The sequence below is a fragment of the Mobula hypostoma genome, chromosome 4 (assembly GCF_963921235.1).
Source record: "Mobula hypostoma chromosome 4, sMobHyp1.1, whole genome shotgun sequence".
Taxonomy (NCBI): Eukaryota; Metazoa; Chordata; class Chondrichthyes; order Myliobatiformes; family Myliobatidae; genus Mobula; species Mobula hypostoma.
The window spans coordinates 13,650,311-13,669,870 of record NC_086100.1 but is presented as its reverse complement, the minus strand read 5'-3'; positions in this window follow the sequence as shown (position 1 = coordinate 13,669,870).

The following is a 19,560-nucleotide window of genomic DNA, read 5'->3' as shown; positions in this document are numbered from 1 at the left end:
ATCTCAGGCTTGTATATGGTGACATATATGTACTTTGATAACAAATTTACTTTGAACTTTGAACTGCTGTGTGTGAAAATTGCAGGAGATGAGCAGTTTCTGAGATAATTAAACTATCCCATCTGGCACCAACAATCATTCTGCAGTCAAAGTTACTGATCACATATCTTCCCCACTCTGATATTTGGTCAGAACAACAACTAACATCTTGCCATGTCTGTATATTTTTATGCGTTGAGTTGCTGCCACATGATTGGCTGTACAGGTGTACCTAATAACGATGCAAACACGAGGAAAGCTGCAGATGCTGGAAATTCAAGCAACACGCACAAAATGCAGGTGGAACGCAGCAGGCCAGGTAGTATCTATAGGGAGAAGTATAGTCGACGTTTCGGGCCGAGACCCTTTGTCAGGACTAACTGAAAGAAGAGATAGTAAGAGATTTGAAAGTGGGAGGGGGAGGACGAGATCCGAAATGATAGGAGAAGACAGGAGAGGGAGGGATGGAGCCAAGAACTGGAAGGTTGATTGGCAAAAGGGATATGAGAGGATCATGGGACCGTCAGGAGGCCCAGGGAGAAAGAAAGGGGGAGGGGAGCACCAGAGGAAGATGGAGAGTAGGCAAGGAGTTATTGTGAGAGGGACAGAGAGAGAGAGAAAAAAAAAAAAACAGAAATAAATAAATAAATGATCGGGTAAGAAGGGAAGGAGGGGCATTAACTGAAGTTAGAGAAGTCAATGTTCATGCCATCAGGTTGGAGGCTACCCAGACGGAATATAAGGTGTTGTTCCTCCAACCTGAGTGTGGCTTCATCTTCACGATAGAGGAGGCCATGAATAGATATATCAGAATGGGAATGGGATGTGGAATTAAAATGTGTGGCCACTGGGAGATCCTGCTTTCTCTGGCAGACAGAGTGTAGGTGTTCAGCGAAACGGTCTCCCAGTCTGCATCGGATCTCGCCAATATATAGAAGGCAGCATCGGGAGCACCAGACGCCAGTATATCACACCAGCTGACTCTCAGGTGAAGTGTCGCCTCACCTGGATGGACTGTCTGGGGCTCTGAATGGTGGTGAGGGAGGAAGTGTAAGGGCATGTGTAGCACTTGTTCTGCTTACAAGGATAAGTGCTGGGAGGGAGATCGGTGGAAATGGATGGGGGGGGGACGAATGGACAAGGGAGTCGCATAGGGAGTGATCCCTGCGGAAAGCAGAAGGGGGAAGGAGGGAAAGACGTGCTTGGTGGTGGGATCCCATTGGAGGTGGCGGAAGCTACAGAGAATTATATGTTGAACCCAGAGTCTGGTGGGGTGGTAGGTGAGGACACTCCACTGCATCTGCTCTCAGAATGAGGCTTTTCATTCCAGTACGAAGGAGACATCTTCCTTTTTTAAAGAAAGGGGCTTCCCTTCCTCCACCATCAATTCTGCTCTCAAAAGCATCTCCCCCATTTTACGCACATCTGCTCTCACCCCATCCTCCCGCCACCCCACTAAGGGATAGGGCTCCCCTTGTCCTCACCTACCACCCCACCAGCCTCCAAGTCCAACATATAATTCTCCATAACTTCCACCACCTCCAACGGGATCCCACCACTAAACACCTTTCATAGTCATAGTCATATTCATACTTTATTGATCCCGGGGGGAAATTGGTTTTTGTTACAGTTGCACCATAAATAATAAATAGTAAGAAAACCATAAATAGTTAAATAGTAATATGTAAATTATGCCAGTAAATTATGAAATAAGTCCAGGACCAACCTATTGGCTCAGGGTGTCTGACCCTCCAAGGGAGGAGTTGTAAAGTTTGATGGCCACAGGCAGGAATGACTTCCTATGACGCTCTGTGTTGCATCTTGGTGGAATGAGTCTCTGGCTGAATGTACTCCTGTGCCCAACCAGCAGTGGATGGGAGACATTGTTCAAGATGGCATGCAACTTGGACAGCATCCTCTTTTCAGACACCACCGTGAGAGAGTCCAGTTCCATCCCCACAACATCACTGGCCTTTCCCTCCCACCGCTTTCTGCTTTCCGCAGGGATCACTCCCTACATGGCTCCCTTGTCCATTCGTCCCCCCCATTCCTTCCCACCGATCTCCCTCCCGGCACTTATCCTTGTAAGTGGAACAAGTGCTACACATGCCCTTACACTTCCTCCCTTACCACCATTCAGGGCCCCAGACAGTCCTTCCAGGTGAGGCGACACTTCACCTGTGAGTCGGCTGGTGTGATATACTGCACCTGGTGCTCCCGATGTGGCCTTCTATATATTGGTGAGACCCGACGCAGACTGGGAGACCGTTTCGCTGAACACCTACACGCTGTCCGCCAGAGAAAGCAGGATCTCCCAATGGCCACACATATTAATTCCACGTCCCATTCCCATTCTGATATGTCTATCCTCGGCCTCCTCTACTGTCAAGGTGAAGCCACACTCAGGTTGGAGGAACAACACCTTACATTCCGTCTGGGTAGCCTCCAACCTGATGGCATGAACATTGACTTCTCTAACTTCCCTTAATGCCCCACCTCCCCCTCGTACCCCATCCGTTATTTATTTACTTATTTTTTTTTCCCCTTTTTCTCTATCGGTCCCCTGCTCTCCATCTTCCTCTGGTGCTCCCCTCCCCCCTTCTTTCTCCCCAGGCCTCCCATCCCATGATCCTCTCCCTTCTCCAGCCTTGTATCCCTTTTGCCAATCAACTTTCCAGCTCTTAGCTCCATCCCTCCCCCTCCTGTCTTCTCCTGTCATTTCGGTTCTCCCCCTCCCCCTCCCACTTTCAAATCTCTTACTATCTCTTCTTTCAGTTAGTCCTGATGAAGGGTCTTGGCCCAAAACGTTGACTCTTCTTCTTCCTATAGATGCTGCCTGGCCTGCTGTGTTCCACTGAGTATACGACGGCTGAGCATCGTATCGGACGATGACACGAAACCTGCACAGGAGCGTTTTTAAAGTGGAAAGGCTGTTGCACGGGGGCAGTTCTACTTTCTCAACTTTGAATATCCGAGTCCACTGGTATGAGTAGTTGCTACAGCAGGAGTCTTCCTGGGTTGCTATGAACGACCATGTCTTCTACTGTGTCTTGTCTTTCTCTTCACTCTCCGTGGAGCATTGCAGAGCCACCTTCCTGCCTCCAAGTGAATTTTAGTCAGAATCATTATCACCGTCATGAGGTAGTTATTTTCTGATAGCAGCACTGTGCAAGACATAAAATTACATAAATTACGTAAGTCATGCAAATGAGAAATTTTGATAGAGGTGATGTTCTCTGGTTCATGGACCAGTCAGTAAACTGATAGTGGAGGGGAAGAAGCTGTATCTCAAAAGATCTCTCTCTAGTTTCCATGGGGCCTAACCTTTCAGGCCAGTTAACAATGAAAAGTCCTGTCAAAGACCAATAGACAACATCCACTGCACTAACCTCATTTACTTTTTTGATTACCTCCTTAAAAAAAACTTTGTGTAAGCGCACCTTTTCATGTTCAAAGCCACACTGTCACTTCATAATTAGACTCTGTTTATCCAAATGTTGATAGAATCTGTCTGTCAGAATCCCTTCCAGTAACTTCCCCCCACTGATATCAGGCTGACCATCCTGTAGTTAAATACAGTAACTGCCGCATGGACTTCCTTGTTTTTATGATTTGCTAGTCCACGCAAAGACCCTTTGAGGTACAATATGTCCAGCCAAGAAGGAATTTAAATCTTCTCTGAGCTCCTCCAGCATTTTGTGTGTGTTTCTCTGGGTTTCCAGCATCTGCAGAATATTTTGTGTTCTTATCATTCTTGTTGTCAAGTGGAGAGCAGCAGACTTTTGCCTTTTGTAATATGGCTCTGTCCTCAATCATAGGCCACTAATGACCCTACTCTACACGATGGTACCAACCATAATTTAGATCTGCATTCAGGAACGCACAGCAGCTCAGCTCTGCTCAGCTCCGGAGACCTAGGTTGGATCCTGACCTCTAGTGCTGTCTATATAGACTGTGCACATTCACCCAACTACTGGCTGCTCCACTTTCACCCCATAACCTTAAGACAATAAAATCTTCTTATATAGAGCAGAATTCGGCCACTCAGCTCATTGAGTTTGCTCTGACCATATGTCCACCCTGAAGAAGTGTAAATTTTCTCTGAGTTCCTCCAGCATTTTTGTGTTGGTATGGATTTCCAGCAACTGCAGAATTTCTTGGGTTTATGTTCTTCTGTAGACCTTGTCCTACTCCTCTTAAACCAAAGGAATACATCAGCTACCTTCCAGACTGGTCACATGATTACCTTGTCAAGGCAGTGAGAAGTGTAGACAGAATCTATGGAGGTGAGACTAGTTTCTGTGATGTGATGAGCTGTGTCACAACTCTCAGGGTCTCGGGCAGAGCAGCTACTATACCAAACCGTGATGCATCTGCATAGGATGTTTTCCATGTTGCATCTGTAAACGTTAGTGAGGGTCAAAAGGGGATTTGCGAAATTTCTTTAGCCTTCCATTTTGGGAAAGATATCAAAGCTTTGGAGAGGGCGCAGAAGAGGTTTTACCAGGATTTTCAGCATCTGCAGACTTTCTGAGTTCCTTCGGCATGTTGTATGTGTTATTAGGATGCTGCCTGGATCAGAGAGCATGTGCTATAAATAGAAATTGGACCAACTTAGTAGGCTTTCTCTGGAGCAGCGGAAACTGGGAGAAGATCTGATAGAGGTTTATAAGATTATGAAGGGCATGGTGTGGGCAGACAATATTCTTTTCCCAGTGTTGAAATGTCTAATATCAGAGGGCATGCATCTAAGGTGAGAGGGGTTAAGTTCAAAGGAGCTGTGAGAGGAAAACATTTTACACAGAGTGGTGGGTGCCTGGAATGCGCCTGGGGTGGTAATAGAGGCAAAGACATTAGTAACTTTAACAGATGTTTAGATAGGCACATGAATGTGAAGAAAATGGAAAGACATGGGCATTGTGTAGGCAGAAGGGATTAGTTTAGTTGGCCACTTATTTGGTTCAGTAGAACATTGCAGGCTGAAGGGCCTGTTCCTGTTGTGTGTTCTACGTAGATGTATTAGGAACATAAATGAATATTTAATGCTTTGAACAGAAATGCAGATTGATTCACTTCACAGAATTTGCCTTCCTGGAGGTCTGGCTTTCAAAAGTGAAACTGCAAGCTGTCTATTTCCCCTCAGACAAAGCGAATTCCGGTGACTCACCCAGTTATTCACTCACATGCCTACTTGTTCTGCAACTCTGAGCCATGCAGGAAGGACAGCAAGCTGCTAAGACCAAAACTCACATGACCAAAAAAGAAACTGTAAAAAAGATTGTGTCAAATCATTCCTGGCTATCTCATCTTTATCCTGAACTTGGTTAAACATTAAAGTGTATCTGTGTGGAGAAGTCAGAACCAGTTATACTGTTGTGTTAATGCTCAATCAGTATCAGAATCAGGCTTATCATTTAGTGTTTGCTCATGGTCTTCTGCTTCTGTAGCCCATCCACGTCAAGGTTCGATGTGTTGTGCATTCAGAGATGCTCTTCTGCACACCACTGTTGTAACACATGGTTATTTGAGTTGTTGTCATCTTTCTATCAGCTTGAACCAGTCTGGCCATTCTCCTCTGACCTCTCTCATTAACAAGGTATTTCGCCCATTGAACTGCCGTTCATTGGGTGGATTTTTGTTTTTCACACCACTATCTGTAAACTCTGGAGCAGGGGTTCCCAGCCCTTTTTATGCCACTGCCCAAAGGCATTGAGGAAGGGGGGCGTGCTTCCCAGGTTGGGAACGCCTGGTCTAGAGACTGTTGTGTGTAAAAATTCTAGGGATCAGCAATTTCTGAGATACTCATACCACCCCATCTGGCACCAACAATCATTCCACAGTCAATGTAAATTAAATCACATTTCTTCCCTGTTCTGATGTTTGGTCTGAACAACATCGGAACCTCTTAACAATGCCTGCATGCATGTTTGCTAGATAGGGTGGTCGTGGAGATGATATTTCCTATGGTGGGGGTATTCAGAACTAGAGAGCACAGCCTCAAAATCGAGGGGCAACCCTTTAGAACAGAGGTTAGGAGGAATTTTTTTTAGCCAGAGAGTAGTGAATCTGTGGAATGCCCTCCACAGACTGCCATGGAGGCCAAATCATGCGGATATTTAAGGCGGAAGTTGATTGTTCCCTGATCGGTCAGGGCATCAAAGGATATGGTGAGAAGGCAAGTGTATGGGGTTGAGTGGCATCCGGGATCGGCCATGATGGAATGACAAAGCAGACTCGATGGACTGAATGGCCTAATTCTGCTCCTATGTCTTTTGGTCTACTGGTCTTATGCATTGTTGTTGACACATAATGGGCTAATTAGATATTTGCATTAACAAGCAGGTGCAGGTGTGTCTAATCAAGTGGCGACTGAGTGTGTGTTATAAAATTTGTGCTTTAGTGGCAGCAGGACAGTGCTAGACATAAAAGTTAAGATAAGTTGCATATAGAAATAAACTGTGTAAAAGACAAATAACGAGGTGCTGTTGATAGATTCAAAGGCTATTCCGAACTCAGATGGTGGAAGGAAAGAAACTGTTCCTAAATCAGAATCAAATCGGAATCATAAGAACACAAGACCATAAAACCATAACATATAGGAGCAGAATTAGGCGATTACAATTATCAAGTCTGCTCCACTATTCCATTATGGCTACTGTAATTTATTTTCTATCTCAATCCCATTCTCCTGCCTTCTCCCCATAACCTTTGCTGCCCTAATTAACTAAGAACCTATTAACCTGTGGGAATGAATTCCACAAATTCACTACCCCCTGTCTCTGACAAATTTCTCTGTCCCTCCATTTTGAGGCTGTGCCTCTGGTCCTAGACTTCCCCACTGGAGGTAACATCCTCTCCACATCCACTCCATCAAGAGCTTTCAATATTTATTAGATTTCAATGAGATCCGCCCTCATTCTTCTGAACTCTAGTAAGTGCAGGCCAGAACCATCAAAAATCCCCGTATGTTAACCCTTTCACCCTCAGATCATTCTCATAAACCTCAGGAATCAGGTTTATTATCGTTGACATATATCATGAAATATGTTGCTTTGTGGCAGCAATGCAGTCCAAAGCATGAGAAAATTACTACAAGGTACAATAAATATCAATAACTCAATCGTGCACAAGAGGAAGATCGAGGTAGTGCTCATGAGTTGAGAGTTCAGGCTCCTGTATCTCTTCACCAAGGGCAGTAATGAGGAGAGGGTATTGCCAAATAGTCAGCGTCTTTAAGATTGAATGCTGCCTGCTTGTGGCATGTTCCTTCTTTCCCTTCACTTGTTCGCAGGTGAAGTCTTTAGTGCTGGTCAGCATTTCTGGCCACCAGATAAGCCTCAGAAGTGGGTGATCTGGCGGCCATTTCACCAGGCAGGTCAACGGAAATGGACTGTACCAAGGTCATAAGTAGGTCAAAGCAGGTCAGGTCAGCAGATTCACTTCCCTGAATGTCAGCCGCGAGCCAGATACGTTTTTTACCCCCAAGCAATAAGTCATTTTGCGGTTATTATTGCTGATTTTGGTCCTTTACTTCCAGACGTAAATTGAATTTCTTTCTGTATCTGCTATCGTGAAAGGGGAATATCTTCAGCCAGAGAGTGGTGTGGAATTCATTGCCTCAGACTGCTGTGGAGGCCAAGTCACTGGGTATATTTAAAGCAGAGGTTGATATGTTCTTTATTAGTCAGGGCTTCAAATGGGGAAAAGACAGGTGAATGGGATTGAGAGGGATAATAGATTAACCATAATGGAAAGGCAAATGACTCGATGGGCTGAATAGCCTAATTTTGCTCCTATGCTTTATAATCTTCATGATTTGAACTCATGAGGGGTACCAGCCCAAAAAAATCACCTCTCCATAGATGCTGCCAGACCTGCTGAGAAGTGTTGAAGAGGCATTTTAAACAAGAACATGAATATACTGGGAATAGAGAGATATGGATCATAACCAGGCAAAAGGGATGTTTAAATTGGGATCATGTTCAGCACAGACATTGTGGGCCAAGGGGCCTGTTCCTGTGCTGTACTTTTCTGTATTCCATGTTAGCCAAACCAAAGCGGGAATGCGCTGAGGCTAAGAGTTGGCAAGTAAAGGTGATACAAAAGACTGAATGTATGAGGAGGGCTGCTTTGTCAATTGGTGATGAGATTGAGCAGAGGGGGCTTTGTTCCCTAGAGACTAGAAGGATGAAAAGTAATTTGAAGCAGTGGATTTGACGTGGTAGATGCCAAGTTGATATTACCTATTGGCTGGGGGTTTCAGAGCAAGTGGCTCTGGCCAAATGGGCTAAAGAGGCTGTTTCTGTTCTAAAGTGCTCCATGATTCTATTACACTAGGGAAAGCCTACACAGTCACAGGAAAAATCCATAAACTCCACACAATCACAGTGCACAGTGCTGTTGGATTAGAGTGTAAAATTGTTGTTTTTCTCCTTTACTCTGCTCACTTGTATTTTTATATAATCACCTATAAGGTGTAATTGTTCACTGAATTTTCAGTAATTGTAGTACAGCTCAGTCTGTTTTTTTCCAGAAGCTTCTTAGTTTTTTTGCAGCAGGTGTCACACCACTTAAATGTATTTCATAGGTTACTTCTTATCACTGGAATGTGGCTTGTCTCACCAGTGAGCTACGTTCAGTATAAGATGATCACAAATTTGCTATTTTCTTTGTTCTCCTCCACCTATCCCATCTTATAGCTCATTACTGTTACTTTTTTTTATTGCTAGAACATCAAATTAAATGGCTGTAATTACTTACAAGACCAAGTTACCATAAGACATGGGACCAGAATTAGGACATTCAGCCCTTTAAATTTGTTCCACCATTCCATCATGGCAGATTTATTATCCCTCTCAATCCCATTCTCCTATCTTTTCCCCCGTAACCTTCGACGCCCTGATTAATCAAGTACTTATCGACCTCTGTTTTAAATATAAACCCAATGGTCCCCACAGCTGTCTTTGGCAATCAATTCCACAGATTCACCATCTTCTGGCTGAAGAAATCCCTCCTCATCTCACTTTTAAAGGGATATCACTCTAATCCAACAGCAGTGACCGTGTAGAGTTTCTACACTATTCTGCTGACTGCGCGGGTTTTCCCTCTGGTGTCATAGTCATACAGCACTTTAGCACAGCAGCAGTCCCATCTAGCCCACGATGAAAGGCTATTCTACTTAGTTTTATTGAGGTAACACACATCAAAGTTGCTGGTGAACGCAGCAGGCCAGGCAGCATCTCTCGGAAGAGGTACAGTCGACGTTTCGGGCCGAGACCCTTCGTCAGGACTAACTGAAGGAAGAGTGAGTAAGGGATTTGAAAGTGGGAGGGGGAGGGGGAGATCCAAAATGATAGGAGAAGACAGGAGGGGGCGGGATAGAGCCAAGAGCTGGACAGGTGATAGGCAAAAGGGGTATGAGAGGATCATGGGACAGGAGGCCCAGGGAGAAGGCGACGAGCAAGGCAACAAATCTCAGGGTTGTATATGGTGACACATATGTGTACTTTGATAATAAATTTATTTTGAACTTTGAGATGATAGGAAGTTTTGACCCAGGTTTGGACCATAGACCCCCAAATGACTCACATCCATGTACTTATCCAGTGTTCTCTTACGTGTTGCAATTGAGCCCGTATCCACAACTTCTGCTGGCAGCTCATTGCACACTCGCACCACCCTCTGATGGAAGATGCTCGCCCGCATGTTTCCCTTAAATATTTCACCTTTCACCCTTATCCCATAATCTTTAGTTCTAGTCCCACCCAACTTCAGTGGAAAAAGCCTTATTGCATTTACTCTGTCTATACCATTCATAATTTTCTATACCTCTATTAAATCTCCTCTCGTTCTCCGACGCTCACCTATAATAAAGTCCTCACCTATTCAACCTTCCCTATAACTTAGGTCCTCAAGTCCTGGCAACATCCTTGTAAGTTTTCTCTCTTCTCTTTCAATCTTACTGATACTGTATCTTTCCCGCAGGCTGTGGCCCAGAACTGCACCCAGTACTCCAGATACGTAGTCTGCTTTCCTCCGCAGTCCCAAAGACGCGTTGTTCGGTTGGGTAAATGGCCACTGCAAATCACCTTTGATGCAGGTGAGTGACAGGGGAACCAGGACAGAAATGATGGGAATGTGAGAGAGAATAAGTTACTATGAAATAAGTGCGATTAGTGAATTGACAAGAACCCGAGAGGTCGCAGGGGAATCTTCTCGGACAATCATCACCTTGTCGTGAGTTCCCTAGACTCTGAGAATGATGCCGTCCGGTGCTTAGCTCCTGGTAAGGTCACTCCTAGTGGCAAGGTCAAGGGGGAGGTTCTAGATCACGAGTTCCCAACTATTTTTATGCCATGGACCAATATCATTAAGCAAAGGGTCCGGGGAACCCCCATTCTAGAGAAAGAGCAATCCAACCAAGACCTCAATGGTGGAGCTGTCAGAAAGTGATGCCACTTTCACAACGGCAGTGAAGGAGGAGGAAAGAAGCAGCTGTGAAGGGTCCCCAGTCATCTTGCACTCCAAGCCAGCAGACCCCGACCCTGATCATATGGTGCCTGCTCGTGCATCAGCCACCCCTCATTAAATAAAGTCACACATATGCGTCCTCCATACTCAACTCTAGTTACCTGGGTTTCATCACCTAAGTTACAGAGAAAGGTTGAACAAGTTGGGTCTTTATTCTTTGGAGCGTAGAAGGTTCAGGGGGGACTTGATAGAGGTATTTAAAATTATGAGGGGGATAGATAGAGTTGACGTGGATAGGCTTTTTCCATTGAGAGTGGGGGAGATTCAAACAAGAGGACATGAGTTGAGAGTTAAAGGGCAAAAGTTTAGGGGTAACATGAGGGGGAACTTCTTTACTTGGAGAGTGGTAGCTGTGTGGAGCGAGCTTCCAACAGAAGTGGTTGAAGCAGGTTCGATGTTGTCATTTAAAGTTAAATTGGACAGCTATATGGACAGGAAAGAAATGCAGGGTTATGGGCTGAGTGCAGGTCGGTGGGACTAGGTGAGAGTAAGTGTTCGGCATGGACTAGAAGGGCCGAGATGGCCTGTTTCTGTGCTGTAATTGTTATATGGTTATATAGTGATAGCATTGCTGCTACGCATAGGGGAATATGGATTTAAAATCAGCCGCAATCTCATTGAATGACAGAGAAGACATGAGACCCAAATGGCCTACCTTCTGCATCAATTTCTTTTCAAATTCTGTGGGCATGATTGTAATCCATTTCTGCTTGTCAAAAACTGGGAAGTTAAAATGAGGAATGTGGCTAAGATTTTCTTACAATTTCCCAATTTTAACTTGTTCTATGGAGCAAGCCAATAGTATATTCTTAGTGTTAATCCTCATGGGTGCATATAGAAAATCAGTGCCAAGAAGCCATAGAACATGGAACAGTATATCACACGTCCTTCTGACCACAACGATGCTCCAAGCTTTTAACTTACTCCAAGATCAAGCCTTCCCACATAACACTCCATTTTTCTTTCATCCATGCGCCTACCTAAGGATCTTTTAAATATCCTTAATGTATCTGACTCTACCACCACCCCAGCAGGACATTTCACACACATGCCACTCTCTGTGTAAAAATCCTACCCGGACATCCCCCCATAACTTCCTCCAATCACCTTAAATGTATGTTCTTTTGCGTTGGTCATTTGCACACTGGGAAAAAGTCTCTGGCTGTTTCTCTCTCTATGCCTCTTAATATCTTCTATGCTTCCATCAAGTCACTTCTCATTCTGCTTCATTCCAAAGAGAAGAACCCTTGCTTGCTCAACCTTTTCACATAAGAGATGCCCTCTAATCTAGGCAGCACCCTGGTAAATCTCCTCTGCAAAGTTAGAACATAGAACATATAACAGAAAACTGGCCCTTCAGTCTAGAATGGGAACTGAAAGATGAGAGAAGATCTCACAGCAATCTACAAAATCCCGTCAGGACTAGACAGACTAGTTAAAGGGAGAGTGTTCTCAATAGCTTGAGTTTGAACCAGGTGTCATGCCAATTATAACTGAGATCAGGGGAAATCTTTCCATCCATAGGACAGTGAACCTTTGGGATTCTTTAGTAGTGGAGGCCAAATTGTTACATATATTCAAGGAGGAGGTAGATAAATTTCTAAAAGCAGGGATGTAATGCTGAGGCTTTATAAGGCAATGGTCGGATCACATTTGGAGTATTGTGAGCAGTTTTAGGCCTTTTATCTATTTAAGGATATGCTGGCATTGGAGAGGATATAGAGGAGGTTCGCAAGGTATCAGGAGAGTTTGATGATCTAGGCCTGTACTCACTGGAGTTTAGAAGAATGAGGGGGGATCTCATTGAAACTTACTGAATATTAAAAGATAGAGTGGACATGGAGAGGATGTTTCCAGTAGGTGAGAGATTCTGAAGGAACATCCTACGATGGAAGGAAGTTGTTTAACCAGCAGATGGCTAGGCCTCATACGCTTCCTTAAGGAACTTCTTCAGTGACGTCCAAGGATAGGATGCTTGACTTCATCATCTACAATGCTCTTCCTCCGTACAAGGCATGACTCCAACCATTGGAGTGTTTCTCCCTTAATGACCATAGGTCACAGTTTTACTGAGCTTTTTGTCATGCTCAGTCACTGCTGCCTTGATGTCAAGTGGATTTAATGGAGTTTGGCTCTTTATCTCAGCTTTCAACCAAAGCTGTGATGAAGTGCGGAACAGAGCGAGTCTTGGCAAAAGGCAAACTGGTCACCGGTGAGTGGGTTTTTGGTGAATAAGTGCCACTTGATAGCATTGTACATGGCACTTTTCCACAGTTTAATGTTGATTGAGGGGGGACTGATTGGGCAGTAATTAATGGACTGGATTTGTTCTGCTTTTTTTGCTTGTGTCAAAGCAGCTGCACAGCCAAACCATTCGCAGTGTGTGAAGCACTTTGAAAAGGTTCATTCAGAATCAGAATCAGGTTTAGTATCATGATATGTGTTGTGAAATTGTTCTTTTGTGGCAGTAGTACAGTGCATCATCATCATCATCATCATCATCATCATCATTATGTGCTGTGTCGTATGATGTGGGTGACCATGGCCTTGGCCATGATTGTTCTTGGCAAATTTCTCAACAGAAGTGGTTGCCATTGCCTTCTTCTCAGTGGTGAATTTACAAGATGGGTGACCTCAGTCATTATCAATACTCCTTAGAGATTGCCTGCCTGACACATAACTAGGACATGTAAAAATGCACCAGCTGCTCGTACGACCATCCACCACCTGCTCCCATGGCTTCACCTGATCCAGACCTGGGGGATGAAGCAGATGCTACAACTTGCCCAAAGGTGACTTGCAAGCTAGTGGAGGGAAGGAGTACCTTATACCTCCTTTGGTAGAGATGTATCTCCACCCCTGTACCCCAGTACAGCGCAAGTCATAATCAATGAGCTTCAAGACCTAGGCTTCAATACCTCCTTGTGCAACTAGATTTTTGGTTTCCTCACTTGCAGACCCCACTCAGTTTGCATTGGCAACAACATCTCTTCCACAATCACCATCAGCACAGGTGCACCATAAGGCTTGGTGCTTAGCCCCCTGCTCTACTCACCTTAAACTTATGACTGAGACGAAGCACAGTGCCAATGACATACTAGTTTTCTGATGACACCATTGTCATTGGCCGAATCAAAGTTGGTGATGAATCATCATACGTAAATGAGGCAGATTGAAAATCTGGCTGAATGGTGCCATAATCACAACTTCTCACTCAACTTCTGCAAAACCAAAGAATTGATTATTGACTACAGGAGGAAGAAACTAGAGGTCCCTGAACCAGTCCTCATCAGGGAATCAGAGGTGGAGAAGGTCAATGACTTTAATTCCCTTGTTTAATGGTATTGACTCAGGGCAGATGCATGGCAGGTGCAGTTTAATGTGGATAAGTGTGAGGTTATCCACTTTGGTGGCAAAAACAGGAAGGCAGATAACTATTTGAATGGTGTCAAGTTAGGAAAAGGGGAAGTACAACGAGATCTAGGTGTTCTTGTTCATCAGTCACTGAAAGTAAACATGCAGGTACAGCAGAAAGTGAAGAAAGCTAATAGTATGTTGGCCTTCATAACAAGGGGAGTTGAGTATAGGAGCAGAGGTCCTTCTGTAGTTGTACAGGGCCCTGGTGAGACCACACCTGGAGTATTGTGTACAGTTTTGGTTTCCAAATTTGGGGAAGGACATTCTTGCTATTGAGGGAGTGCAGCGGAGGTTCACGAGGTTAATTCCCGAGATGGTGGGACCGTCATATGTTGAAAGATTGGAGCGACTGGGCTCGTATACACTGGAATTTAGAATGATGAGAGGGGTCCCATTGAAACATATAAGATTATTAAGAGATTGGACACGCTAGAGGCAGGAAATATGTTCCCGCAGTTGGGGGAGTCTAGAACCAGAGGCCACAATTTGAGAATAAGGGGCAGGCCATTTAGAATGGAGTTGAGGAAAAACTTTTTCACCCAGAGAGTTGTGGTTCTGTGGAATGCTCTGTCTCAGAAGGCAGTGGAGGCCAATTCTCTGGATGCTTTCAAGAGAGAGTTAGATAGAACTCTTAATGATAGTGGAGTCAAGGGATATAGGGAGAAGGCAGGAACGGGGTACTGACTGTGGATGATCAGCCATGATCACATTGAATGGTGGTGCTGGCTCGAAGGGCCAAATGGCCTACTCCTGCACCTATTGTCTATTTTCTATTGGCATAAAAAAAGTCTGGACCACCAGACCTAGAACCTTTCCCTTGACCTTACAGCCATGGGTGACCTTACCAGAAGCAAAGCACCAAAACAACATCATTCACATAAAATCAGGAAGTCACAAGCCTCTCCACCACGACAAGGTGACAATCCTCAGAGAAGATTCCCCTACATCCCCACTGATGATTGTCAGAGCGTTCTTGACAATTCCCTAATTGTACTTATTTCAGCGTAACTTATTCTGCTTCACATTCACGTTATTTCTGTCTTGACTTCCCTGTTATTCATCTGTAAATGGTTCACCTATCACCTGCCATCATATAGAAACATAGAAACATAGAAAATAGGTGCAGGAGTAGGCCATTCGGCCCTTCGAGCCTGCACCGCCATTTATTATGATCATGGCTGATCATCCAACTCAGAACCCAGCCTTCCCTCCATACCCCCTGACCCCTGTAGCCACAAGGGCCATATCTAACTTCCTTTTAAACATAGCTAATGAACTGGCCTCAACAGTTTGCTGTGGCAGAGAATTCCACAGATTCACCACTCTCTGTGTGAAGAAGTTTTTCCTAACCTCGGTCCTAAAAGGCTTCCCCTCTATCCTCAAACTGTGACCCCTTGTTCTAGACCTCCCCAACATCGGGAACAATCTTCCCGCATCTAGCCTGTCCAATCCCTTTAGGATCTTATACGTTTCAATCAGATCCCCCCTCAATCTTCTAAATTCCAACGAGTACAAGCCCAGTTCATCCAGTCTTTCTTCATATGAAAGACCTGCCATCCCAGGAATCAATCTGGTGAACCTTCTTTGTACTCCCTCTATGGCAAAGATGTCTTTCCTCAGATTAGGGGACCAAAACTGCACACAATACTCCAGGTGTGGTCTCACCAAGGCCTTGTACAACTGCAGTAGTACCTCCCTGCTCCTGTACTCGAATCCTCTCGCTATAAATGCCAGCATACCGTTCGCCTTTTTCACCGCCTGCTGTACCTGCATGCCCACTTTCAATGACTGGTGTATAATGACACCCAGGTCTCGTTGCACCTCCCCTTTTCCTAATCAGCCACCATTCAGATAATAATCTGTTTTCCTATTTTTGCCACCAAAGTGGATAACTTCACATTTATCCACATTAAATTGCATCTGCCATGAGTTTGCCCACTCACCCAACCTATCCAAGTCACCCTGCATCCTCTTAGCATCCTCCTCACTGCTAACACTGCCACCCAGCTTTGTGTCATCCGCAAACTTGGAGATGCTGCATTTAATTCCCTCATCCAAGTCATTAATATATATTGTAAACAACTGGGGTCCCAGCACTGAGCCTTGCGGTACCCCACTAGTCACCGCCTGCCATTCTGAAAAGGTCCCGTTTATTCCCACTCTTTGCTTCCTGTCTGCTAACCAATTCTCCACCCACACCAATACCTTACCCCCAATACCGTGTGCTTTAAGTTTGCACACTAATCTCCTATGTGGGACCTTGTCAAAAGCCTTTTGAAAATCCAAATATACCACATCCACTGGTTCTCCCCTATCCACTCTACTAGTTACATCCTCAAAAAATTCTATGAGATTCGTCAGACATGATTTTCCTTTCACAAATCCATGCTGACTTTGTCCGATCATTTCACCGCTTTCCAAATGTGCTGTTATCACATCCTTGATATATTCCTCCCCCTCCTATCACCTTCTAATTCTGATTTCTGCCTCTTTCCTTTCCAGTCCTGATAAAGGGTCTCGGCCTGAGACATCAAATGCTTATTCCCCTCCATTGATGCTGCCTAACCTGCAGTGTTTTGTGCATGCTGCCCTGGATTTCCAGCATCTGCAGAATCCCTTGAGTTTATTATTGCTTTCACTGTCTGTCATCATCCTGCCTCTCAATTTCCTCTCCTGTGCTTATAATAGTATAAAGAAGCGGATATAAGTGGAGCGGCCATTGTTGGAGTGGACAGTGTTTGAGTGGTCAGGCTTTGGCATAGCAGTCTTGGGCATGAACAGGCCATAGGCTTGAACTTGAGAAGTTAAAGGTATAGCAAGTGTAGACAGGTTGGTAGTTCAGGCAATGGAATGCTCTTCCTCTGAAAGGTGGGACTTCAGAGTACCTGGTGGTCTCCCTGTTGACTACATCTGCAGGAAGTTCACCCAATTTCAGCTCCGGAATGACAATGTCAAGGAACTGGAGATGGAGCTGGATGGACTCCGGACAATCCGGGAGGCTGTAAACCTCATCGATGAGACCCTTACTGAGGTGGTCATCCCCAGAGTGCAGGCTTCAGATAGTAGATGGGGGACCAGCAGGAGAAGTAAAGGAAGTAAGCAGTTAGTGCAGGGTTCCGCTGTGACCATTCTCCTCGGCAACAGGTATAAACCTTTGCGGGGTAACCTATCAGGGCACAGCAGCAGTAGCCAAGCCGGTGGCACTAAGGTCCGCTCTGAGGCTCAGCAGGGAAGGGTTAAGTCAGGCAGCATGATAGAGACAGGAGACTTGATAACTAGGAGGATGGACAGGGTGGTATGTTGCCTCCCAAGTGCTAAGGTCCGGAATGCCTCAGAGCAGCTGCAGGAGATTTTCAAGAGGAATGCTGAGCAGCTCGATATTATGGTGCACATTGGCACTAATGACATACAGAGAAAGGTGGAAGAGGTCCTGCGTAGTGAGTATAGGGAGTTGGGCAAGTGGCTGAAGAGCAGGATCTCCAAGGTAATCATCTCTGGATTACTCCCAGTACCACATGCTAGTCAGGGTTGGAGTGGGATGATAGCACAATGAATGACTGGCTGGGGAAGTGGTGAAGGGGACAGGGTTTCAGATTTCTGGATCATTGGGATCTCTCCAGGGGAAGGTACAACCGGTACAAAAAGGATTTGAACCTGAGGGGGAATCAATCATCTTATTGTCCTTCCTCACAGTCTCACTACACACTGCATCTATTTCTGTACCTGCTGTCCCATCCTCAGCCCTATCGTTCCAGGTCTCATCGGCCTGCGAAACTAGTTCAAACCCTCCCCAACAGCTCCAGTAAACCTGTCCACAAGGATATTGATCCCCTCACAGACAAGAGAAAATCTGCAGATGCTGGAAATCCAAGCAACACACACAAAATGCTGGAGGAACTCAGCAGGCCAGGCAGTATCTATGGAAAAAAGTACAGTTGACATTTCGAGCCGAGACCCTTCAGCATGACCATAAGGCCATCAGACATGGGAGCAGAGTTAAGCCATTTCGCTCATTGAGTACGTTTTGCCATTCAATCATGGCTGCTCCATTTATTCCCCTCCTCAGCCCCACTCCTCGACCTCCTCCTGGTAACCTTTGATGCCATGTCCAATCAGGAACCAATCAATCTCTGGCTTAAATACACCCAATGACCTGGCCTCCACAGCTGCCTGTGGTATCAAATTTCACCCTCTGGCTGAAGAAATTTCTCCACATCTCAGTTTTAAAGAATGCCCCACTATCCTGAGGTTGTGCCGCCTTGTCCTAGACTTTCCAACTATGGGAAATATCCTTTCCACATCTTCTCTGTCTAGGCCTTTCAAAATTTGAAAAGTTTCAATTAGATCCTCCCTCATCCTTCTGAACTCCAGGGAGTACAGACTCAGAGCTATCAAATGCTCTTCATATGGTAACTCTTCCATTTCCAGAATCATTGTATAAACTTCCTCTGAACCCTCTCCAATGCCAGAACATACTTTCTTAGATAAGGAACCCAAAACTGTTCACAAAACTCAAGGTGAGGCCTCACCAGTGCCTTATAAAGCCTCAGAATCACATCCCTGCTCTTGCATTCTAGACCTCTTGAAATTAATGAAAACATTGCATTTGCCTTCCTCATCACTGACACAACTTGCAAATTAACCTTTACGATGTTCTGCATAAGGATTCCCAAGCCCTTCTGCTTCTTAGACGTTTGGATTTTCTCCCCGTTCAGAAAATAGTCTGCACATTCATTTTTTCTACCAAAGTGCATGACCATGTATTTTCCAACATTGCATTTCATTTGGTACTTTCTTGTCCATGCAACTGATCTGTCTTAAGTCCTTCTGCAGCTTACCTATTTCCTCAACCCTACCTGGCCCTCCACCAATCTTCATATCATCTGCAAACTTTGCAACAAAGACATCTATTCCATCGACTAAATCATTGATATACAGCATAAAGAGAAGCTGTCCCAAAACCGACCCCTACAGAACACTACTAGTCACTGGCAACCAATCAGAAAAGGATCTTTTTATTCCCATTCACTACCACCTACCAATCAGCCAATGCTCAAACCATGCTAGAAACTTTACTGTAATACCATGAGCTCTTAATTTGGTAAACAGCCTCAAAGGCGTTGTCAAAGGCCTTCTGAAAATCCAAATGTATAACTTCCACTAAATCCCCTCTATCTACCCTATTTGTAATCTCCTTAAAGAATTCCAACAGGTTCATCAGGCAATATTTTCCCTTAAGGAAACCATGCTGACTTTGTCCTATCTTGTCCTGTGTCACCAAGTACTCCATAAACTCATCCTTAACAATTGACTCCAACATCTTCCCAACCACTGAGGTCAGGCTAACTAGTCTATAATTTACTTTCTGCTGCCTCCCTCCTTTCTAAAGAGTAGAGTGACATTTCCAATTTTCCAGTCCTCTGGAACCATACCAGAGTCCAATGATTCTTGAAGGATCATTACTAATGCCTCCACTATCTCTACAGTTACCTCTTTCAGAATCCTGATGTGCAGTTCATCTGCGCTGAGTGACTTAGGTCTTTCAGTTTTTTGAGCACCTTCTCCCTTCTTATA